Genomic DNA, 26,348 nt, shown 5'->3' with positions numbered 1-26,348 from the left:
TCTGGTCAGAGTCCTATCACATTGCATAGGCTCAGGTCTATGCTCAGATAATACCGCCAAATGGTGCACAGCTTTACGCTCACGCAAGTGTCGATCGATCTGAATGGCCAAAGACATAGACTCATTCAGACCAGCAGGCATGGGAAATCCCACCATGACATCCTTAAGGGCTTCAGAGAGACCCTTTCTGAAAATTGCTGCCAGGGCACATTCATTCCACTGAGTGAGTTACAGACCACTTCCTAAACTTCTGACAATACACCTCCGCTTCATCCTGACCCTGACACAGAGCCAGCAAGATTTTCTCTGCCTGATCCACTGAATTAGGTTCATCATAAAGCAATCCGAGCGCCAGAAAAAACGCATCAACATCACGCAATGCCGGATCTCCTGGCGCAAGGGAAAATGCACAGTCTTGAGGATCGCCACGTAACAAAGAAATAATGATTTTCACTTGTTGAACAGGGTCACCAGAGGAGCGTGGTTTCAAATCAAGAAACAATTTACAATTACTTTTGAAATTCAGAAACTTAAATCTATCTCCAAAAAACAAATCATGAATGTTTTGTACCCTTGCAGTGAGATTATTCATACAAGAGGACAGACCTTGAATGTCCATATCTACACCTGTATCCTGAACCACCCAGAGGTAAAGGGGAAAAGAGAGACAAAACACACTGCAAAGAAAAAAAAATGGTCTCAGCACTTCTCTTATCCCTCTATTGAGATGCATTAGTACTTTGGGCCACCTGTACTGTTATGACCTGGTGGTAAGGACAATTATGGACCTGGTGGTTAAGAGCACACGGAAAGACCTGATAGTTACAATAATATAGGACGAGCTCTGAGACGTGGGAACTCTGCTGACCGCAATCCCTATTCCTATCACACACACTAGAAATAGCCGTGGATTGCTCCTAACGCTCCCTATGCAACTCGACACAGCCTAAGAAACTAGCTAGCCCTAGGGATAGACAAATAAAGCCTACCTTGCCTCAGAGAAATTCCCCAAAGGAAAAGGCAGCCCCCCACATATAATGACTGTGAGTAAAGATGAAAATTACAAACACAGAGATGAAATAGATTTAGCAAAGTGAGGCCCGACTTACTGAACAGACAGAGGATAGGAAAGGTAACTTTGCGGTCAGCACAAAAAACTACAAAAAGACCACGCAGAGGGCGCAAAAAGACCCTCCGCACCGACTCACGGTGCGGAGGCGCTCCCTCTGCGTCCCAGAGCTTCCAGCAAGCAAGACAAAATCAAAATAGTAAGCTGGACAGAAAAATAGCAAACCAGAGAAAAGCAAGCAGGAACTTAGCTTCTGCTGGGAAGACAGGTCACAAGAACGATCCAGGAGAGAACAAGACCAATACTGGAACATTGACAGGTGGCATGGAGCAATGATCTAAGTGGAGCTAAATAGAGCAGCCAGCTAACGAATTAACCTCGTCACCTGTGGAAGGAAACTCAGAAGCAGCAGCTCCACTCACAACCACCAGAGGAAGTCCATGGACAGAACCAGCCAAAGTACCATTCATGACCACAGGAGGGAGCTTGACAACAGAATTCACAACAGTAGTGTAATACAGTGGGCCTGATTTTTTCCTGCATTCTCCCACACATAAAAAAGGGAGATTTATATTGCCACTGAGTGCATCTGCGTCAGTCCTGTTTGTGGCATCTGTCATCCACTTTCGGCCACTTAAACTGTGCAGTGTAATACAGTGGGCCTGATTTTTTCCTGCTGTCTCCCACACATAAAAAAGGGAGATTTATATTGTCACTGAGTGCATCTGCATCAGTCCTGTCGGTGGCATCTGTCATCCACTTTCTGCCACTCAAACTATGTAGTGTAATACAGTGGGCCTGATTTTTTTCATGCATTTTCCCACACATAAAAAAGGGAGATTTATATTGCCACTGAGTGCATCTGCGTCAGTCCTGTTTGTGGCATCTGTCATCCACTTTCGGCCACTTAAACTGTGCAGTGTAATACAGTGGGCCTGATTTTTTCCTGCTGTCTCCCACAGATAAAAAAGGGAGATTTATATTGCCACTGAGTGCATCTGCGTCAGTCCTGTTTGTGGCATCTGTCATCCACTTTCTGCCACTCAAACTGTGTAGTGTAATACAGTGGCCTTGATTTTTTTCCTGCATTCTCCCACACATAATAAAGGGAGATTTGTATTGCCACTGAGTGCATCTGCGTCAGTCCTGTTTGTGGCATCTGTCATCCACTTTCTGCCACTCAAACTGTGTAGTGTAATACAGTGGGCCTGATTTTTTCCTGCATTCTCCCACACATAAAAAAGGAAGATTTATATTGCCACTGAGTGCATCTGCGTCAGTCATGTTTGTGGCATCAGTCATCCACTTTCTGCCACTCAAACTGTGTAGTGTAATACAGTGGGCCTGATTTTTTCCTGCATTCTCCCACACATAAAAAAGGGAGATTTATATTGCCACTGAGTGCATCTGTGTCAGTCATGTTTGTGGCATCAGTCATCCACTTTCTGCCACTCAAACTGTGTAGTGTAATACAGTGGGTGTTCTGTCTTCATACACGTTGATACGGTGTGTGATCCAACATACAGCATAAACCACTTCTGTCTTCCAAATAAGCAGACTGTTTCTCTGTAGTCTAACTAGTTTATTGGTAACAGGTATTGAAATGTGGTAAAACTATAAGAATATTAATGGTATGTATAAGTATTGGGCAAATAATAACACGACTGCAACTAACAGGAAAAGTATACAGGATGATGCAACTTCTATATATAACTACATACAGCAGGTAACTGATAATCACATTTCCTGTGTACTGGCTGCTATACAATTAATCACACTCTGTTCAACACTACATTGCAAGAACAGAGATAATGATCTTACCGGATAAACTTAACCGGAATGGCAAGTAAGTGAGGTAACAAGAAGGAAACAATGGAGTTTGAAGTCCATAAGCAAATATTTATTATTTACAACAAATGGCAACCATAGCCAAAAAAATATACAAATATCATAGTTCAAACAGACATTACATATAATTGAAAAGGAGGGTGAATAGTAGCAAAGGATGGAAATAGACACTATCTGGGTAATCCTGATACCAAATTTAATACTAATAAAGTGTGTAGTGCCACAGAGTAATCGGGTAAAGGACAAGATCATATAAAGTTCCCCTATAGATCCATACTGATGGCTATGTGCAAGTCTAACTAGCCCTGCGCCCAGGCTAAGTGACCGCTAAATCCGGTCAATGATCAGAGGCCAAACAGAAGAGGGGAAAAAACGCTATAAATAGCCCATATTAATCCTTACCCAAGTATTGGTAACCAGGATATCCCACACGGTGGCCCCAACGCGCGTTTCGCGTCGGCTTCGTCAGGGGGCACCCACTTGGGGTGTGAGCATGGTGGAGATATTGGCTACAGTATCTTCATATTTGGTCTTTTGTTGCTAAGTAAGTGAGGTAGTTCGAACACAACAGAAGAACACGTGTGTCCAGGAAGAACACAGAGAGAAAATGGAGGTTCCTCATCCCAAAATGCCTTGGTGCAATCCCACAATGCAACATTCTAATTATTACTGAAAAACACAGGTAATATATTTAACCACCACTGGGTGGTGCTATAACACAACAAACCAACACTATAGTACCAAACTTTAATGCATGATACGAACACCTGTTCTATTAGGATGGACAGAACAGTGGGCCTGATTTTCCCAGCAGTCTCACACACCTATAAAGGGAAATTTAAACTCACAACAAGTTTACGTACACCTTCTAACTGGTTTTACAGTAACGTTTGTTAGTTTGGTTACATTTTTCCAAGAATGAGGAAGTCTGGTGGAAGAGGTCGTGGCCGTGGGCGGTCATTGCCAGCTGGTAATGATGGTAGTGGTGGTGGAGCATCAGGTGGTCGTGGGAAAAGCAATATAGCACCTAAGTCTCGAGTTGTTGAGCCAGCGTCATTGTCTGGCTACACAAGGCCTCGAACGCTCCCTTTTCTGGGAGTAGAAAAACCGCTTTTAAAGCTGGAGCAGCAGGAACAAGTTTTGGCTTTCCTTGCTGACTCTGCCTCTAGCTCTTTTGCCTCCTCTTCGGAAAGTGCAAAATTTAAAAGCAGCACGTCATCAGTGGATGATCCCGGTCAAGAACAAGTCGCTTCCTTGTGTCCTTCACCAAGAACAACAGAGAAGGATGCGTCAGGCGACACAACAAGTTACTCCATTGAGCTCTTTACACATACCGTGCCTGGGTTAGAAAGGGAAATTGTTAACAGGCCATGCCCATTACAAGATGAATCAGACATGGAGTGCACAGATGCACAGCCACAGCTAGATTATTATGCTGTTCCATTGACTCAGATCACAACATTGCCCTCGCAGTGTACTGAGCCAGAATCTGACCTTGATGAGACTATGGTCCCCCGTCCCGAACGCTATAGCACCGGCTTACACGGTGACACAGAGGAAGGTGCACAGGACATAGAAGAGGAGGTGATAGATGACCCAGTTGTTGACCCCAATTGTCAGCCATTGGGGGAACAGGGTGCCACCGGCAGTAGCTCTGAAGCAGAGGAGGAGGAGCCGCAGCAGGCATCAACATCGCAACAGCTTTCATCTGGCAGGCCCGTATCTGGCCAAAAATGTGTGCTAAAACCAAAAACAGTTGTAGGACAGCATGGACAGCCGGTTAAAGTAGCTCAGTGTGCAATGCCTGAAAAGGTATCCGATAGTAGGAAGAGTGCAGTCTGGCAATTTTTTAACCAAGATCCGAAGGATCAGTGCAAAGTCATCTGTAAGATATGCTCAAGGACCTTCAGCAGAGGTCAGAATGTGAAAAATCTAAATACAACTTGCATGTGCAGACATTTAGCCACCATGCACTTGCAAGCCTGGACTAACTACCAAACGTCCCGTAACGTTGTTGCACCCTCTCACAATGAAGCTAGTCAGCAACGCTACATTCCTTCCCTCACTGCAAGCCCACCGTTTACGACACCACCTGCAGCAAATGTGGAGGTTTTGTCGCAAGGCCAAAGCAGTCAGGGAATCACCAGGTTCGTGGTAGGAAACACTGTATGTAGGCCAACTGCAAGAATACCATCACCAACCCTCTCTCAGTCTGCCATGTCCACCATCACCCCCGCCAGTTCCACCATATGCAGCTCTCCAGTCCAGCTCACCCTACAAGAGACTCTTGTTAGGAAAAGGAAGTACTCATCCTCTCATCCGCGTACACAGAGTTTGAACGCCCACATTGCTAGACTAATCTCGTTAGAGATGATGCCCTACCGGTTAGTTGAAAGCGAAGCTTTCAAAGCCCTGATGGACTACGCAGTACCACGCTACGACCTACCCAGTCGACACTTCTTTGCTAGAAAAGCCATCCCAGCCCTCCACCAGCATGTAAAAGACCATATTGTCCATGCACTCAGGCAATCTATCAGTAGAAAGGTGCACCTCACAACAGATGCATGGACCAGTAGGCATGGCCAGGGACGTTACGTGTCCATCACGGCACACTTGGTTAATGTGGTGGATGCAGGGTCCACAGGGGACAGCCATATTGGGAAAGTTCTGCCTAGCCCACGGTCTAGGAAACAGTTGGCTGTAGGCGTTCGCCCCCCCTCCTCCTCCTCCTCGTCCTCCAGCAGAAGCGAGAGCTCGTCCACAGAGCGCAGTCGCACGACCACTCCATCCGCAGTGTCATGATAAGGTGATTCAGTACCACAATGGACATTGAGGTCAGAGCACATACAGTGACCTGACAATAACCCAAAAACATAGAACGAGCTCTGGGACGTGGAATCTCTGCTGACCGCAATCCCTAATCCTCTCCAACACACTAAAGGCAGCCGTGGATTGCACCTAACGCTCCCTATGCAACTCGGCACAGCCTGAGAAACTAGCTAGCCTGAAGATAGAAAATAAGCCTACCTTGCCTCAGAGAAATACCCCAAAGGAAAAGGCAGCCCCCACATATAATGACTGTGAGTAAAGATGAAAAGACAAACGTAGAGATGAAATAGATTTAGCAAAGTGAGGCCCGACTTTCTAAACAGAGCAAGGATAGAAAGGTAACTTTGCGGTCAACACAAAACCCTACAAAAACCACGCAAAGGGGGCAAAAAGACCCTCCATACCGAACTAACGGCACGGAGGTACACCCTCTGCGTCCCAGAGCTCCCAGCAAGCAGGAAAAAACAAATAGACAAGCTGGACAGAAAAAAACAGCAAACAAAATAGCAAAGCGGAACTTAGCTATGCAGAGCAGCAGGCCACAGGAACGATCCAGGAGGAAACAGGTCCAATACTAGAACATTGACTGGAGGCCAGGATCAAAGCACAAGGTGGAGTTAAATAGAGCAGCACCTAACGACTTCACCACATCACCTGAGGAAGGAAACTCAGAAGCCGCAGTACCACTTTCCTCCACCAACGGAAGCTCACAGAGAGAATCAGCCGAAGTACCACTTGTGACCACAGGAGGGAGCTCTGCCACAGAATTCACAACAGTACCCCCCCCTTGAGGAGGGGTCACCGAACCCTCACCAGAGCCCCCAGGACGACCAGGATGAGCCATATGAAAGGCACGAACAAGATCGGGAGCATGGACATCAGAGGCAAAGACCCAGGAATTATCTTCCTGAGCATAACCCTTCCACTTAACCAGATACTGGAGTTTCCGTCTTGAAACACGAGAATCCAAAATCTTCTCCACAATATACTCCAACTCCCCCTCCACCAAAACCGGGGCAGGAGGATCAACAGATGGAACCATAGGTGCCACGTATCTCCGCAACAATGACCTATGGAATACGTTATGTATGGAAAAAGAATCTGGAAGGGTCAGACGAAAAGACACAGGATTAAGAACCTCAGAAATCCTATACGGACCAATGAAACGAGGTTTAAACTTAGGAGAGGAAACCTTCATAGGAATATGACGAGAAGATAACCAAACCAAATCCCCAACACGAAGTCGGGGACCCACACAGCGTCTGCGATTAGCGAAACGTTGAGCCTTCTCCTGGGACAAGGTCAAATTGTCCACTACATGAGTCCAAATCTGCTGCAACCTGTCCACCACAGTATCCACACCAGGACAGTCCGAAGACTCAACCTGCCCTGAAGAGAAACGAGGATGGAACCCAGAGTTGCAGAAAAACGGCGAAACCAAGGTAGCCGAACTGGCCCGATTATTCAGGGCGAACTCAGCCAAAGGCAAAAAGGACACCCAGTCATCCTGATCAGCAGAAACAAAGCATCTCAGATATGTTTCCAAGGTCTGATTGGTTCGTTCGGTCTGGCCATTAGTCTGAGGATGGAAAGCCGAGGAAAAAGACAAGTCAATGCCCATCCTACCACAAAAGGCTCGCCAAAACCTCGAAACAAACTGGGAACCTCTGTCAGAAACGATATTCTCTGGAATGCCATGTAAACGAACCACATGCTGGAAGAACAATGGCACCAAATCAGAGGAGGAAGGCAATTTAGACAAGGGTACCAAATGGACCATCTTAGAGAAGCGATCACAGACCACCCAAATGACTGACATCTTTTGAGAGACGGGAAGATCTGAAATAAAATCCATAGAGATATGTGTCCAAGGCCTCTTCGGGATCGGCAAGGGCAAAAGCAACCCACTGGCAAGAGAACAGCAGGGCTTAGCCCGAGCACAAATCCCACAGGACTGCACAAAAGTACGCACATCCCGCGACAGAGATGGCCACCAAAAGGATCTAGCCACTAACTCTCTGGTACCAAAGATTCCAGGATGACCAGCCAACACCGAACAATGAACCTCAGAGATAACTTTATTCGTCCACCTATCAGGGACAAACAGTTTCTCCGCTGGGCAACAATCAGGTTTATTAGCCTGAAATTTTTGCAGCACCCGCCGCAAATCAGGGGAGATGGCAGACACAATTACTCCCTCTTTGAGGATACCCGCCGGCTCAGATAAACCCGGAGAGTCGGGCACAAAACTCCTAGACAGAGCATCCGCCTTCACATTTTTAGAGCCCGGAAGGTACGAAATCACAAAGTTAAAACGGGCAAAAAACAGCGACCAACGAGCCTGTCTAGGATTCAACCGTTTGGCAGACTCGAGATAAGTCAAGTTCTTATGATCAGTCAAGACCACCACGCGATGCTTAGCTCCTTCAAGCCAATGACGCCACTCCTCGAATGCCCACTTCATGGCCAGCAACTCTCGATTGCCCACATCATAATTTCGCTCAGCAGGCGAAAACTTCCTGGAAAAGAAGGCGCATGGTTTCATCACCGAGCAATCAGAACTTCTCTGCGACAAAACAGCCCCTGCTCCAATCTCAGAAGCATCAACCTCGACCTGGAACGGAAGCTAAACATCTGGTTGACACAACACAGGGGCAGAAGAAAAACGACGCTTCAACTCTTGAAAAGCTTCCACAGCAGCAGAAGACCAATTGACCACATCAGCACCCTTCTTGGTCAAATCGGTCAATGGTTTAGCAATACTAGAAAAATTGCAGATGAAGCGACGATAAAAATTAGCAAAGCCCAGGAACTTTTGCAGACTTTTCAGAGATGTCGGCTGAGTCCAATCATGGATGGCTTGGACCTTAACAGGGTCCATCTCGATAGTAGAAGGGGAAAAGATGAACCCCAAAAATGAAACCTTCTGAACACCAAAGAGACACTTTGATCCCTTCACAAACAAAGAATTAGCACGCAGGACCTGAAACACCGTTCTGACCTGCTTCACATGAGACTCCCAATCATCCGAGAAGATCAAAATGTCATCCAAGTACACAATCAGGAATTTATCCAGGTACTCTCGGAAGATGTCATGCATAAAGGACTGAAACACTGATGGAGCATTGGCAAGTCCGAATGGCATTACTAGATACTCAAAATGGCCCTCGGGCGTATTAAATGCAGTTTTCCATTCATCGCCTCGCTTAATACGCACAAGATTATACGCACCACGAAGATCTATCTTGGTGAACCAACTAGCCCCCTTAATCCGAGCAAACAAATCAGATAACAACGGCAAAGGGTACTGAAATTTAACCGTGATCTTATTTAGAAGGCGGTAATCTATACAAGGTCTCAATGAACCATCCTTCTTGGCCACAAAAAAGAACCCTGCTCCTAATGGCGACGATGACGGGCGAATATGCCCCTTCTCCAAGGACTCCTTCACATAACTCCGCATAGCGGCGTGCTCAGGCACAGATAAATTAAACAGTCGACCTTTTGGGAATTTACTACCAGGAATCAAATCGATAGCACAATCACAATCCCTATGCGGAGGTAGGGTATCGGACTTGGTCTCATCAAATACATCCCGGTAATCAGACAAGAACTCTGGAACCTCAGAAGGGGTGGATGACGAAATAGTCAGAAATGGGACATCACCATGTAACCCCTGACAACCCCAGCTGGACACAGACATGGATTTCCAATCTAATACTGGATTATGGACTTGTAGCCATGGCAACCCCAACACGACCACATCATGCAGATTATGCAACACCAAAAAGCGAATAACCTCCTGATGTGCAGGAGCCATGCACATGGTCAGCTGGGTCCAATACTGAGGCTTATTCTTGGCCAAAGGCGTAGCATAAATTCCTCTCAATGGAATAGGACACTGCAAGGGCTCCAAGAAAAACCCACAACGCCTAGCATACTCCAAGTCCATCAAATTCAGGGCAGCGCCTGAATCCACAAATGCCATGACAGAATACGATGACAAAGAGCAGATCAAGGTAACGGACAGAAGAAATTTTGACTGTACCGTACCAATGGTGGCAGACCTAGCGAACCGCTTAGTGCGCTTAGGACAATCAGAGATAGCATGAGTGGAATCACCACAGTAGAAACACAGCCCATTCAGACGTCTGTGTTCTTGCCGTTCAACTCTGGTCAAAGTCCTATCGCACTGCATAGGCTCAGATTTAAGCTCAGGTGATACCGCCAAATGGTGCACAGATTTAGGCTCACGCAAGCGTCGACCGATCTGAATGGCCAAAGACATAGACTCATTCAGACCAGCAGGCATAGGAAATCCCACCATGACATCCTTAAGGGCTTCAGAGAGACCTTTTCTGAAAATAGCTGCGAGCGCACCTTCATTCCACTGAGTGAGCACGGACCACTTTCTAAATTTCTGACAATATACCTCTATCTCATCCTGACCCTGACACAGAGCCAGCAAATTTTTCTCTGCCTGATCCACTGAATTAGGTTCATCGTACAGCAATCCGAGCGCCAGGAAAAACGCATCAATATTACTTAATGCAGGATCTCCTGACGCAAGAGAAAATGCCCTGTCCTGAGGGTCGCCACGTAAAAAAGAAATAATGATCCTAACTTGTTGAACTGGGTCACCAGAGGAGCGAGGTTTCAAAGGCAGAAATAGTTTACAATTATTTTTGAAACTCAGAAATTTAGTTCTATCTCCAAAAAACAAATCAGGAATAGGAATTCTCGGTTCTAACATAGAATTCTGAACCACAAAGTCTTGAATATTTTGTACTCTTGCCGTGAGCTGATCCACACATGAAGACAGACCTTTAATATCCATCGCTACACCTGTGTCCTGAAACACCCAAATGTCTAGGGGAAAAAAAGGCAAAACACAGTGCAGAGAAAAAAAAATGGTCTCAGAACTTCTTTTTTCCCTCTATTGAGAATCATTAGTACTTTAGGCCTCCAGTACTGTCATGATAAGGTGATTCAGTACCACAATGGACATTGAGGTCAGAGCACATACAGTGACCTGACAATAACCCAAAAACATAGAACGAGCTCTGAGACGTGGAAACTCTGCTGACTGCAATCCCTAATCCTCTCCAACACACTAAAGGCAGCCGTGGATTGCGCCTAACGCTCCCTATGCAACTCGGCACAGCCTGAGAAACTAGCTAGCCTGAAGATAGAAAATAAGCCTACCTTGCCTCAGAGAAATACCCCAAAGGAAAAGGCAGCCCCCACATATAATGACTGTGAGTAAAGATGAAAAGACAAACGTAGAGATGAAATAGATTTAGCAAAGTGAGGCCCGACTTTCTAAACAGAGCAAGGATAGAAAGGTAACTTTGCGGTCAACACAAAACCCTACAAAAACCACGCAAAGGGGGCAAAAAGACCCTCCGTACCGAACTAACGGCACGGAGGTACACCCTCTGCGTCCCAGAGCTCCCAGCAAGCAGGAAAAAACAAATAGACAAGCTGGACAGAAAAAAACAGCAAACAAAATAGCAAAGCGGAACTTAGCTATGCAGAGCAGCAGGCCACAGGAATGATCCAGGAGGAAACAGGTCCAATACTAGAACATTGACTGGAGGCCAGGATCAAAGCACAAGGTGGAGTTAAATAGAGCAGCACCTAACGACTTCACCACATCACCTGAGGAAGGAAACTCAGAAGCCGCAGTACCACTTTCCTCCACCAACGGAAGCTCACAGAGAGAATCAGCCAAAGTACCACTTGTGACCACAGGAGGGAGCTCTGCCACAGAATTCACAACACCGCAGCTGCCACTGTTGCACACAAGGTGTCCCATTATGGAACAGCTAGTGGAAAGCGTCAGCAGGCTGTGTTGGAAATGAAGTGTTTGGGCGACAACAGACACACCGCAGAAGTTCTGTCCGAGTTCTTGCAGCAAGAAACTCAGTCATGGCTGGGCACTGTACATCTTGAGGCAGGCAAGGTAGTCAGTGATAACGGAAGGAATTTTATGTCTGCCATAGCCCTTTCACAACTGAAACACATTCCTTGCCTGGCTCACACCTTGAAACTGGTGGTGCAATGCTTCCTGAAAAGTTATCCGGGGTTACCCGACCTGCTCCTGAAGGTGCGCAGACTTTGCTCGCACATCCGCCGTACGCCCGTACACTCCAGCCGTATGCAGAACCATCAGCGATCTTTGAAGCTTCCCCAGCACCGCCTAATAATCGATGTTGCAACAAGGTGGAACTCCACACTGCAAATGCTTCAGAGGCTGTGCGAACAGAGGCGTGCTGTTATGTATTTGTGGGAGGATACACATACACGGGCAGGCAGTTGGATGGCAGACATGGAGTTGTCAGGTGTGCAGTGGCCGAAGCTACAAGACCTGTGTAAAGTCCTTCAGTGTTTTGAGGAATGCACATGCCTGGTTAGTGCAGACGACGCCATCATAAGCATGAGCATCCCCCTAATGCATCTGCTGATGCAAAGTTTGATGCACATAAAAGAGCAGGTGTCTGCAGCCGAGGACGAGGGAAGCCTTGATGACAGTCAGCCATTGTCTGGTCAGGTGAAGTCTACTGGATGAGGTGGCAGGCGAAGAGGAGGAGGACGAGGAGGATGATGGGGATGAATATTTTTTGGATGAGGAAGCTTCTCAGGGGGCAATAGAAACTGGTGGCGTTGCAAGGTCAGGTTCAGGGTTTTTGAGGGAGACAAGTGACGTTGATTTGCCAGAAAGTGCTCCTCAACCCAGCACAAGAAGTGAATTGACACCTGGAACATTGACCCACATGGCGGATTATGCCTTGCGTATCCTAAAAAGGGACCCCCGCATTATAAAAATTATGACCGATGACGATTACTGGTTGGCCTGCCTCCTGGATCCACGCTATAAAGGGAAATTGCAAAATATCATGCCACATGAGAACCTTGAGCAAATATTGGCAACCAAACAAGTAACTCTTGTAGACCGTTTGATTCAGGCATTCCCAGCACACAGCGGCGGTGATTGTTCTCACACGAGCTGCAGGGGGCAACATGGCAGAGGTGTTAGAGGTGCACAAATCAGAAGTGGCGTTGGACAGAGGGGTTTTCTGACCAGGTTGTGGAGTGATTTTGCAATGACCGCAGACACGACAGGTACTGCAGCATCAATTCAAAGTGACAGGAGACAACATTTGTCCAGTATGGTTACTAACTATTTTTCCTCCCTTATCGATGTTCTCCCTCGCCCGTCATTCCCATTTGATTACTGGGCATCCAAAATAGACACCTGGCCTGAATTGGCAGAATATGCATTGCAGGAGCTTGCTTGCCCAGCAGCTAGTGTGCTATCAGAAAGAGTATTCAGTTCTGCTGGTTCAATACTGACTGAAAAAAGGACTCGTCTGGCTACCCAAAATGTTGATGATCTAACCTTCATTAAAATGAACCAATCATGGATTTCTAATTATTTTGCCTCACCTTTCCCGGCTGACACCTAGCTTTCCTGTAAAAAGGTCTTGCTTTTGGACTGGTCTTACTGACTGTTCCAATTTCTCCATTTGCAGCTGCTGTATGTCCAGCATACAACATTTTTACACCTCCCTAAATGGGCTGACTCCCCCCACGGAGCCGTGGTCACCACTTGGCGCAAGCACCCATGAGAGTGCCGTTTGTATGAAGAGGTGGGTGTGCCCACTTTTGGGTGACGGCACTGGCACAGGGTGCATCATTTTATTTTAGGCCTAGTAAGTCTGTCTGCGGTCCCTCCTTCCAATTGTCCTCCACTGACCACACCAATGCTGCCTGTGTACCCCTGGAACCTATTTAAAAGTGCATAGAGCCTACTTTTTTTACTGTCTGCGGTCCCTCCTTCCAATTGTCCTCCACTGACCACACCAATGCTGCCTGTGTACCCCTGGAACCTATTTAAAAGTGCCTAGAGCCTACTTTTTTATTTTAGGCCTAGTAAGTCTGTCTGCGGTCCCTCCTTCCAATTGTCCTCCACTGACCACACAAAATGCTGCCTGTGTACCCCTGGAACCTATTTAAAAGTGCATAGAGCCTACTTTTTTATCTTAGGCCTAGTAAGTCTGTCTGCGGTCCCTCCCTCAATTGTCCTCCACTGACCACACCAATGCTGCCTGTGTACCCATGGAACCTATGTAAATCTGCATAGAGCCAACTTTTTTTATTTTAGGCCTAGTAAGTCTGTCTGCGGTCCCTCCTTCCAATTGTCCTCCGCTGACCACACCAATGCTGCCTGAGTACCCCTGGAACCCATTTAAAAGTGCATAGAGCCTATTTTTTTTATTTTAGGCCTAGTAAGTCTGTCTGCGGTCCCTCCTTCCAATTGTCCTCCACTGACCACACCAATGCTGCCTGTGTACCCCTGGAACCTATTTAAAAGTGCATAGAGCCTACTTTTTTTATTTTAGGCCTAGTAAGTCTGTCTGCGGTCCCTCCTTACAATTGTCCTCCGCTGACCACACCAATGCTGCCCGTGTACCCCTGTAACCTTTTTTAAACTGCTTTGAGCCAACTTTTTGGTTTAAGGCCTACTACCTGTGTCTGTCTGTGCCACTCAATACAGCTGTCCTACTCTTAAAAAAGCTGAGCTTCAATTGTCAGGTTTTCAGCCTATCGGAATTTGAAAACTGCATTGGGACTACTAGTTTCGTTGGGGCCTACTAACGGTGTCTGCCGCTCCTTGGTGTTCTCCTGTTTTTTTTTCATTAGCTTCAATCTTCAGGCTTTCGTTCTATGTTTTTTAAAATATTAAACTGCATTTGGCCTACTAGTTTGGTTGGGGCCTACTAACGGTGTCTGCCGCTCCTAGGTGTTCTCCTGGTTTACTTTCCCGAGCTTCAATCTTCAGGCTTTCGTTAAGTAGTTTTAATATTGAACTGCATTTGGCCTACTACTTTGGTTGGGCCCTACTAACAGTGTCTGCCGCTCCAAGGTTTTCTCCTGGTTTCCTTTCCAGAGCTTCTATCTTCAGGCTTTCATTATGTAGTTTTTAGATTACACTGCATTTGGCCTACTAGTTTGGTTGGGGCCTACTAACGGTGTCTGCCGCTCCAAGGTTTTCTCCTGGTTTCCTTTCCAGAGCTTCTATCTTCAGGCTTTCATTAAGCAGTTTTTAGATTACACTGCATTTGGCCTACTAGTTTGGTTGGGGCCTATTAACGGTGTCTGCCGCTCCAAGGTGTTCTCCTGGTTTACTTGCCTTAGCTTCAATCTTCAGGCTTTCATTAAGTAGTTTTAATATTACACTGCATTTGCCCTACTAGTTTTGTTGGGGCCTACTAATGGTGTCTGCCGCTCCTTGGTGTTCTCCTGGTTTCCTTTACTGAGCTTCTATCTTCAGGCTTTCATTAAGTAGTTTTAATAATATAAAGCATGTAGCCTACTAGTTTGGTTGGAGCCTACTAACGGTGTCTGCCGCTCTAAGGTTTTCTCCTGGTTTCCTTTCCAGAGCTTCTATCTTCAGGCTTTCATTAAGTAGTTTTAATAATATAAAGCATGTGGCCTACTAGTTTGGTTGGGGCCTACTAATGGTGTCTGCCGCTCCAAGGTTTTCTCCTGGTTTCCTTTCCTGAGCTTCTATCTTCAGGCTTTCATTAAGTAGTTTTAATATTACACTGCATTTGGCCTACTAGTTTGGTTGGGGCCTACTAACGGTGTCTGCCGCTCCAAGGTTTTCTCCTGGTTTCCTTTCCTGAGCTTGTATCTTCAGGCTTTCATTAAGTAGTTTTAATATTACACTGCATTTGGCCTACTAGTTTGGTTGGGGCCTACTAACGGTGTCTGCCGCTCCTTGCTGTTCTCCTCCACTGAACAAAGCAGTGCTGCCTGTTTACTACTGTTACCACTTTTGAACTGCATTTAGCCTACTTACTGATTTGGGCCTACTCACTGTGTCAGCCTCCCATTACAGTTGTCCTCCACTGAACAAAGCAATGCCGCCTAGTTAGTCCTGTTACCAATTTTGAAATGCATTTAGCCCACTTTATTATTTGGGCCTATATCTGTGTTTCCTCCTCATCCTGCCCATTGCCCAGCCAGTGCTAGATGAGTCTGCTGGTACATTGACCCAGACCACTACATTCCCCTTGCACGCTACACAGCCAGAATCTGACCCTGCTGAAAGTCAGGTTCCCCTTCCCACATACTATACCACTTTACACGGGGACAAAGAGGAAGATGCAGATGAAAGTGTAACAACACCACTTGTTGGCAATTGTGTCTCATCATCGTCCTCTACCCCTTGTGACACAGTATTTACATTTCCAACTGTCGCCTTCTTGTGAGTGTGGCTGCTCAAATATTTGGGCATCATTACATGCGATATCCTCATGTCCCGCTTGAAACGGGCAGGGCAAGAGGCCAAAATCTATAAATGGAAATGTGAACAGCTCTTCGGAGTGTCCAAGTGTGAGAACACTTGTCTCTTGGCACTCAGCATGGTGGGAGGAAGGAGGATGAGAGTGAGGATTATGAGGTCCAGAATCATGGCTACTGAGCCTAGACTGTCCGGTAGATAGGGTGGTGCGGGCAAGGTGACTGGAAGCATTATCTGCTATCTATCCAACTAACTTTTCTCACTGGTCTGGCTTCAAGGGTGGTGTTTCCCATCCCCCTGCAAAGTGGAACAGGAATCAAAATCTATATAATGTGTGTGTTTGTTGTGCTCTCACGGCAGGCACAGTTTCACCTTGCCCACAGCCTCGGCCTCTGTGCTCACCATCAGCATCACATCCACTTCCCAATCCCTTACCACAAGCCTTGCCCATGTTATATTACATTTGATATATACCTGTTGAGGAAATGTTGCAGACAGTATGACAATGCCAGCAAAATTTGCCCACTACAGATGGATGCATAAGACTGCACAATCAATATAGTAATGTCATTTTTGTTTAACAAACAATTTTTTTGAGGGGGGATTTTAGGCTTAACTCTAGCACGATAAATGCCATATAAAATGTCTCTGCAGCAAAAAAAAATTGCAGAATTAGAATACCAGCAAAATGTCCGCACTTCAGGGGGATGTATAAGACTGCAGTATCAATATAGCAATGTGATTTTTTTTAACAAACTTTTTTTAGGGGTGGTTTTGAGGCCCAACTGTAGCTTGATAAATGCTGTATAATATGTCACTGCAGAAAAAAATTACAGTATTATGATAGCAGAAAAATGTGACCACTTCAGATGGATGTATACGACTGCAGTATCAATATAGCAATACAATTTTTTTAAACAATTTCTTTTATGGGTGGTTTTAAAGACCAACTGTAACATGACAGATGCCTTATAAAATTTCACTTCTGAAAAAAATTGCAATATTATAATGCCAGGAAAATTTTGCCCAATGCATATGGACATATAAGACTGCTGTATCAATATAGCAATGCTATTTGTAACCAAACTATTTATTTTTTGTGTCTTGACACCCAACTCTAGCACGATAAATGCCATATAAAATTTCACTGCTCAAAAAATTGCAGTTTTGCAATGGCAGGAAAATTTGCCCAATTCAGATGGACATATAAAACTGAAGTATCATAATATCAATGTGATTTGTTTAACAAACATTTTTTTTAGAGAGGGGATTTGATGCCCAACTGTAGCGCGAAAGATGCTGTATAAAATTTCAATGCTCAAAAAAATTGCAGTATTACAATTCCAGAAAAATATCCCAAATTCAGATGGACGTATAAGAGTGCAATGTCAATAGAGCAATGCAATTTTTTTAACAAACTATTTTTTGTAGGTTCTTTTGAGGCCCAACTCTAGTACAGTAAATGCTGTATAAAATTTCACAGCTCAAAAAAATTGCAGTATATACAACTGCCACAGTAAAAATGGTGTATAATATTTCTCTGCTCTGAACAATTTGGAGGATTAAGAACAAAACGAATATTATTAGCCCTGATAAGGATTTTTGGTATGAGCTGCAGGCTGCAGCATAAACTACAGTGGGTACGGAAAGTATTCAGACCCCTTTAAATTTTTCACTCTTTGTTTGCAGCCATTTGGTAAATTCAAAAAAGTTCATTTTTTCCTCATTAATGTACAGTCTGCACCCCGCCATTACTGACAAAAAAACAGAAATGTAGAAATGTTTGCATATTTATTAAAAAAGAAAACTAAAATATCATATGGCATGGTCATAATTATTCAGACCCTTTGCTCAGACACTCATATTTAAGTCACATGCTGTCCATTTCCATGTGATCCTCTTTGAGATGTTTCTACTCCTTCACTGGAGTCCAGCTGTGTTTAATTAGACTGATAGGACTTGATTTGGAAAGGCACACACCTGTCTATATAAGACCTCACAGCTCACAGTGCATGTCAGACCAAATGAGAATCATGAGGTCAAAGGAACTGGCCAAGGAGCTCAGAGACAGAATTGTGGCAAGGCACAGATCTGTCCAAGGTTACAACAGAATTTCTGCAGTACCCAAAGGTTCCTAAGAGCACAGTGGCCTCCATAATCCTTAAATGGAAGAAGTTTGGGACCACCAGAAGTCTTGCAAGACCTGGCCGTCCAGCCAAACTGAGCATTCATGGGAGAAAAACCTTGGTGAGAGAGGTAAAGAAGAACCCCAAGATTACTGTGGCTGAGCTCCGGATATGCAGTAGGGAGATGGGAGAAAGTTCCACAAAGTCAACTATCACTGCAGCCCTCCACCAGTCGGGCCTTTATGGCAGAGTGGCCCGACGGAAGCCTCTCCTCAGTGCAATACATATGAAAGCCCGCATAGAGTTTGCTAAAAAAACACATGAAGGACTACCAGACTATGAGAAATAAGATTCTCTGGTCTGATGAGACAAAGATAGACCTTTTTGGTGATAATTCTAAGCGGTATGAGTGGAGAAAACCAGGCACTGCTCATCACCTGCCAATACAATCCCAACCGTGAAACATGGTGGTGGCAGCATCATGCTATGGGGGTGTTATTCAGCTGCAGGAATAGGATGACTGGTTGCCATTGCAGGAAACAAGAATGCGGCAAAGTACAGAGATAGTCTGGATGAAAACCTCTTCCTCTACCTCAGACTTTTCGGAAGGTTCACCTTCCAACAAGACAATGACCCTAAGCACATTATTATTTTAGCTATGGAGTGGCTTCAGAACAACTCTGTGACCATTGTTGGTTGGCCCAGCCAGAGCCTTGCCAACTAAACCCAATTGAGCATCTCTGGAGAGACCTGAAAATGGCTGTCCACCAACGTTCACCATCCAAACTGACGGAACTGGAGAGGATCTGCAAGGAAGAATGTCAGAGTTTCCCCAAATCCAGGTATGAAAAACTTGCATAATTCCCAAGAAGACTCATGGCTGTACTAGCTCAAAGGGTGATTCTACTCAACACTGAGCAAAGGGTCTGAATACTTATGACCATGTGTTATTACAGTTTTTTCTTTTTTAATAAATGTGCAAAAATTACTACATTTCTGTCTTTTTTCAGTCAAGATGGAGTGCAGAGTGTACAGTAATGAGAAAAAAACGAACTTCTTTGAATTTACCAAATTGCTGCAATGAAACAAACAGTGAAAAATTTAAAGGGGAATGAATAATTTCCATACCCACTGTAGACCTTATGATGCTATGCCTCCAGCCAATAATGCCACAGCAAAGATGGCTACAGCATTACAGTGACTGGCAGGCCATCCCCACATGTTCATTGACTGTCTAAAAAGTGACAAACATGCAGGGCGGGGACTCGAGCTCCCGCTCAAGCATTAAAAAAATACTTGCTGAGTAAAGAGCATCCCGAGCACACTGATGGTCAAGCAAGAAACAAGTAGTGACGAGCATGCTTGCTCATCGCTAGTGAGTACATGTGTTACGGGTTTACCATGACAGAGAAGAGCCAGAAATCCGTAGCGTCAGATTTCTCCTACTCCTGCACTGATTAGAAGCACTTCACTTTCATATTAAACAGTGCAGGTTTATTTTAGCAGTGCAGGGGTTAATATGCTCAGTTGTGAGCTCTTGGAAGCTTTCCTGCATTAAGGCTCTCAGCTGTTCACTGTTAGTCACTCCTCTCTCCCATATATTTTTGGCTTTGGCCACCACTTTTGCCAAAGTTAGCTTCATGCTGCATGGTTTAGGAGATGGTAGGTTGTTGTTTTTATTTTAGAAAGCGTTTGTTGGATTTATCTGAGACTATTGCGAGGTTTTGGTTGTGTGATAAACCCCTTCTTCTCCTACTTTGGATTTTCCTCATCCTCCATTCCCTGGTGTTTGCCTCTGTTGTTTGTGTGAGTATACAGTATTTGTAAGATTGGTATTTTCATATACAGTATCCCTGTTTGTATTACTTTGTTAGTCTGGTTGGTGTATTACGGTACACTACTACTCCATTCTTCCCTAGGTGGGTGAGGGGTATAGACTATGGGCGGATTCAGGAGCTAAGGCGAGGTACGTGGCCTCAGCGTCTTCACCATCAGAAGTAATCGAGGGAACAAGGCAAGCTAGAACGTCCCTAGCGTTAGGGACAGGGAAGGAACCCCTGGTCCCGAAATACCCGACAACAAAGTCGTGACAATATGACTTTTTTTATTTTAATTAAAAAAGGTGGTGTGACATTCTGGGCATCATAAAGTACATATAGTGTATGAGATCTACATACTATGTGGGGCTACATTGTGTTGCCCCTCATACATTGAAAGAACTCCCATGGGGGCCCTCATAAATTGTGGGGGCCATTATACAGCATGGGAGCTAATGCAAGTGCCATTACACTGTTTGGGGCCTATCTGTGGGGGCCATCTTGCGGTGTGGAAGCGAGTTTGGGGCTACATTGGTGGCCCTCGTATAGTGTGGGGGCCCTCATAAACTGTAAGGACTACTGTGGGGGCAATTATTCAGTTTGGAGGGGCTACTGTGTGGACCATCATACAGTGTGGTGCCAGCTGGGGGCCATTTTGCTACTGTGTCAACTATTTTGTGGAAGATTTATATCAATGGGTTATTGTTTTATGTGGATTATTACAGTTACTAAGAAAACATAGGGTTAAAGCATAACTGTTTTAAACCTACTATAAAGACATATGGAACAATGGATGTTTCAGAAATAAAGGTTTGATCATTTGCTGCTGTGACTATACATGATTACAAAAGTTAAAATGTAAAGACCAATTTGTACAGGACGGCACCACCATTTATCTCTGATGCATCACATATTTGGAATGTTTCAAGGGACATTAAGACTGTAGGAGGGGTTCCCATGGCAATAACATGCATTATGTCATTCTATGGCAGTCGTTGAGCTGAAAGAAATCAGGGTGCTGTGGCGAGTAGGAGGTGGGAATGACAGGAGGGGATATGGGGGTGGCAGAATACACTAAGTAATGGTGTTGTCATTAGTGGAGATGAAGAAAGCAGCTCATACTCGGTGACCAGTCACCCAGCATGAGGTTACTCAGAAAACATTCTAATGAACAATAACATGTGACTTCTGGTATACGCATTATATATGTATGTAGAAAACTTTCAAGCACCAACGTTTGAGAACCCTTCAAAATGTTCTATGTTTCTGCATAAATTTGATCAATAACATCAGATTTTCCCACAAGCCCTAAAGGTAGATAAATGAATCTAACAAATGAGTCCCAAATATTAGACTTTTATATATAAGGAAAATTATCCAATATCACGTCTGTAGCTGAAGTATGTGAACCCTTGCATTCAGTGTCTGATTTGACTTGGTACAGCAATAACTGAATCTAAATATTTCCAGTAATCGTTCATCATTAGTCCTCTTCATTGGTTTAGAGGAATTTTAATCAATTCCTCCCTACAGTTTCAACTCAGTTATGGGGTTTCTCCCATGAACAACCCGCTTCAAATTCTTCAACATCATTTGGATAAAGCCCCAAATTTTTTATATTTACAAGGTAAAAAGGAGAAAATAGCTTGTTTTAGAATTTCTCCTTAGTACATCGATACCCCACATGTAGTCAGAAACTATTATTTGACGGCTCGGAATCGAAGAAGTGCAAATTTATTTTTGGTGTGCAAATTTAGCTGAAATAGATTGCTAACACCATGCCGCATTTGCAGAGCCCCAGTGGTGCCAAAGCAACAGGAACCTCCCACAAGTGACCCCATACAACAGCCCTCAAGCTGTGATGAGCATTGGTGAAAAATTAAAAAAGTAATTAAAAAAAATTAAATAGTGTGGGCCCAAGTCATTATTACCAGCGTGAACAATGGGCTGGATTCAAATGCTCCTGATTCATGAAAAGTGCACGCCTCCTCATGAATTTGAAGCATATGATGAGCGGCATGGCATCCCACCCAAGCTCCGCCCATTTTGCTGCAGCTGGGAGGAACCAGCGTGAAAAAGTCAAATGTCACAAAAATGTGCTCTTAAATTTTGTAACTTTTCAAAGCTTTTATGACAGAATTATGGTGTGAAAGCTTTTGTGAATCCAGCCCTGATTTTTTTTTTGCAAAATTGTTGCTTTAGCCCCAAATTTCTCATTTTCACAAAGGTGACAAGAAAAAATGGATCCCTTAATTAGTTGTGCAATTTCTTCTGAGTACACCAATACCCCATACGTGGTCATAAACTGTTGTTTGGGCACATGAAAGGGAAGGAAGGCCACAAAATTTCATAGCGCACTTTTTGTAAAAAAATGGGATATAGAGATGGATTCTTCTCTGCGCTGCTCATAAAATTAGAAGTCCAATTGAGTAATCCAATGAAAAGTGGCTTTATTTCAACGCGTTTCGGAGCACCCCGGCTCCATCAGGCTACCACATGAAAAATACCTTCATGAGGAATCCTGATGAAGGAGCCGTGGTGATCCCATTTTTTTATCATTGGTGTGGTCACAAGGAGACCGGTGGATCTGCAGCAGCTTAAGTTTCTACAAGCCTTTGTAAGGGCTGGATCTGGTGAGTAAATTTGATTGGAATTTAGCTCTTCTAGCCCTTCACTGATAGCGCACTTTTTGTGACATGAGCCCCTGAGGTGACAAAACGGTAGAAACCCCTCACAAGTTGCCCTATTTTGGAAAATATTCTAGGTGAAATTAATTTAGAGGTGTGAGCAATTTAAATCCACAGGTTATGCACAGAATTTGATAGCATTTGGCTTTGAAAATGCAAAATGAAAAAGAAAACAGACCACATTATTTTTTACGCAATTTCTCCTGAGTTTGTCAATACACCATATGTGGTTGAGAACTAATTTTCAATCAACAGTGCAAAGCTGATGGGAAAGTACCCCATATTGGAGTGCAGATTTTGCTGGAATGGTTTACGAATGCCATGTCACATTGGCAGAGCCCCTGAGGTATCAGAACAGCAGAATCCCCCATAAGTGACCCTATTTTACAAAAATATTATATTGACTTCACAGGCGTTTCACAGAAATTTAGGCCATTTGCGGTAAAGAAAAATGAATTACATTGTTTCCACTAAAATGCTGTTTTAGCCAAGTTTTACATTTTCACAAGGGAGCATTGGGAAAAATTAGTCCATAATTTGTTACACAATTTCTCCTTAATGTGGCAATGCCCCATATGTGGTTGTACTGTGCTGTTTCGCTATCTCGCAAGGCTCGGCAAACATGAAGCGCTATTTGACTTTTGGAACACATATTTTCCAAAAATACTTTGTGAATTATACTCCCGTGGGAAATCACCTACACCTGTAGTGTAATGTTTTGATGTGTAGTCTATGTTTTGACTAAGTGGGTGTTTTCTATAACAAGCATGCACTGAATGTTGTTGAGAGAAAATTTCAGATATGCCATTGTAGTGCCCAATACATTTTAGCACCCAATACAGTGTGCGAAGCTTGAGCTTCCAGAAACACTTACCTCATAAATTGTGTTCTCCCTGCTAAGAGTAATGTCAAACATGTAGATTTAAGTTGCAGTTTAGGCACACTTTGAGGATCAGAATGGAGGGGGGTATTCAGATTTGGGATTGCAGATTTTGCTGGATTTCTTTTGGTGAGAGGGCTGTCGCTGTTCCAGAACCTTTGTGTTACCAGTAATGTGGACAACCCATACATTTCTATTAACATATGACAAAGTTGAGTAATGGGTTTGCTTTTTGTAAGCTGAATTGACGTTTTTATTTGGTACCTTTTTGGATACATAATCATAATAATTTTTATTTATATAGCGCCAACATATTCCACAGCGCTTTACAAATTATAGAGGGGAATTGTACAGACAATAGACATTACAGCATAACAGAAATCACAGTTCAAAATAGATACCAAGAGGAATGAGGGCCCTGCTCGCAAGCTTACAAACTATGAGGAAAAGGGGAGACACGAGAGGTGGATGGTAAAAATTGCTTTAGTTATTCGGACCAGCCATAGTGAAAGGCTCGGGTGTTCATGCAAAGCTGCATGAACCAGTTAACTGCCTAAGTACAGCTATATGAAAAAGTTTGGGCACCCCTATTAATCTTAAGCTTAATGTTTTATAAAAATAGTTTTTTTTGCAACAGCTATTTCAGTTTCATATATCTAATAACTGTTGGATACAGTAATGTTTCTGCCTTGAAATGAGGTTTATTGTACTAACAGAAAATGTGCAATCTGCATTCAAACTAAATTTGACAGGTGCATAAGTATGGGCACCCCACCAGAAAAGTGACATTAATATTTAGTAGATCCTCCTTTTGCAAAAATAACAGCCTCTAGTCGCTTCCTGTAGCTTTTAATGAGTTCCTGGATCCTGGATGAAGGTATTTTTGACCATTCCTCTTTACAAAACAATTCCAGTTCAGTTAAGTTTGATGGTCGCCGAGCATGGACAGCCCTCTTCAAATGATCCCACAGATGTTCAATGATATTCAGGTCTGGGGACTGGGATGGCCATTCCAGAACAGTGTAATTGTTCCTCTGCATGAATGCCTGAGTAGATTTGGAGCGGTGTTTTGGATCATTGTCTTGCTGAAAGATCCATCCCCTGCGTAACTTCAACTTTGTCACTGATTCATGAACATTATTGTCAAGAATCTGCTGATACTGAGAGGAATCCATGTGTCCCTCAACTTTAACAAGATTCCTGATGCTGGCATTGGCCACACAGCCCCAAAGCATGATGGAACCTCCACCAAATTTTACTGTGGGTAGCAAGTGTTTTTCTTTGATTTGTTTTTTTTTTTGGCCGCCATGCATAACGCCTTTTTGTATGACCAAACAACTCAATCTTGGTTTCATCAGTCCACAGGATCTTCTTCCAAAAACAAATTGGCTTCTCCAAATGTGCTTTTGCATACCTCAGCCGACTCTGTGTGTGGCGTGCTTGCAGAAACGGCTTCTTTCGCATCACTCTCCCATACAGCTTCTCCTTGTGTAAAGTGCGTTGTATTGTTGACCGATGCACCGTGACACCATCTGCAGCAAGTTGATGCTGCAGCTCTCTGGAGGTGGTCTGAGGATTGTCCTTGACTGATCTCACCATTCTTCTTCTCTGCCTTTCTGATGTTTTTCTTGGCCTGCCACTTCTGGCCTTAACAAGAACTGTACCTGTACCTGCGTTCTTCCATTTCCTTATTATGTTCCTCACAGTGGAAATTGACAGGTTAAATCTCTGAGACAGCTTTTTGTATCCTTCCCCTGAACAACTATGTTGAATAATCTTTGTTTTCAGATCATTAGACAATTGTTTTGAGGAGCCCATGATGCCACTCTTCAGAGGAGATTCAAACAGGAGAACAACTTGCAAGTGGCCACTTTAAGTAGCTTTTCTCATGATTGCATACACCTGGCTATGAAGTTCAAAGCTCAATGAGGTTAGAAAACCAAAAAAAGTGCTTTAGTAAGTCAGTAAAAAGTAGGTAGGAGTACCGTATATACTCGAGTATAAGCCGACCCGAGTATAAGCCAACCCCCTAATTTTGCCACAAAAAACTGGGAAAACTTATTGACTCGAGTATAAGCCTAGGGTGGAAAATGCAGCAGCTACCGGTGAATTTCAAAAATAAAAATAGATGCTCCATACTGTTCATTATGGCCCCATAGCTGTGCCATATAGTGCTCTGCACCGTTCATTATTTCCCCATAGATGTACCATAGAAAGCTGTGCCATATAGTGCTCTGCACCGTTCATTATTGCCCCATAGCTGTGCCATATAGTGCTCTGCACCGTTCATTATTGCCCCATAGCTGTGCCATATAGTGCACTGCACCGTTCATTATTGCCCCATAGCTGTGCCATATAGTGCTCTGCACCATTAATTATTGCCCCATAGCTGTGCCATATAGTGCTCTGCACCGTTCATTATTGCCCCATAGCTGTGCCATATAGTGCTCTGCGCCGTTCATTATTGCCCCATAGATGTGCCATATAGTGCTCTGCGCCGTTCATTATTGCCCCATAGCTGCCATATAGTGCTCTGCACCGTTCATTATTGCCCCATATCTGTGCCATATAGTGCTCTGCGCCATTTATTATTGCCCCATAGCTGTGCCATATAGTGCTCTGCACCGTTCATTGTTGCCTCATAGCTGCCATATAGTGCTCTGCACTGTTCATTATTGCCCCATAGCTGTGCCATATAGTGATCCCCGCCATTCATTATTGCCCCATAGCTGTGCCATATAGTGCTCTGCACCGTTCATTATTGCCCCATAGCTGTTCCA

Source organism: Ranitomeya imitator, chromosome 3, assembly GCF_032444005.1.
Source record: "Ranitomeya imitator isolate aRanImi1 chromosome 3, aRanImi1.pri, whole genome shotgun sequence".
NCBI lineage: Eukaryota > Metazoa > Chordata > Amphibia > Anura > Dendrobatidae > Ranitomeya > Ranitomeya imitator.
Note: the sequence above shows the minus strand (reverse complement) of the source record.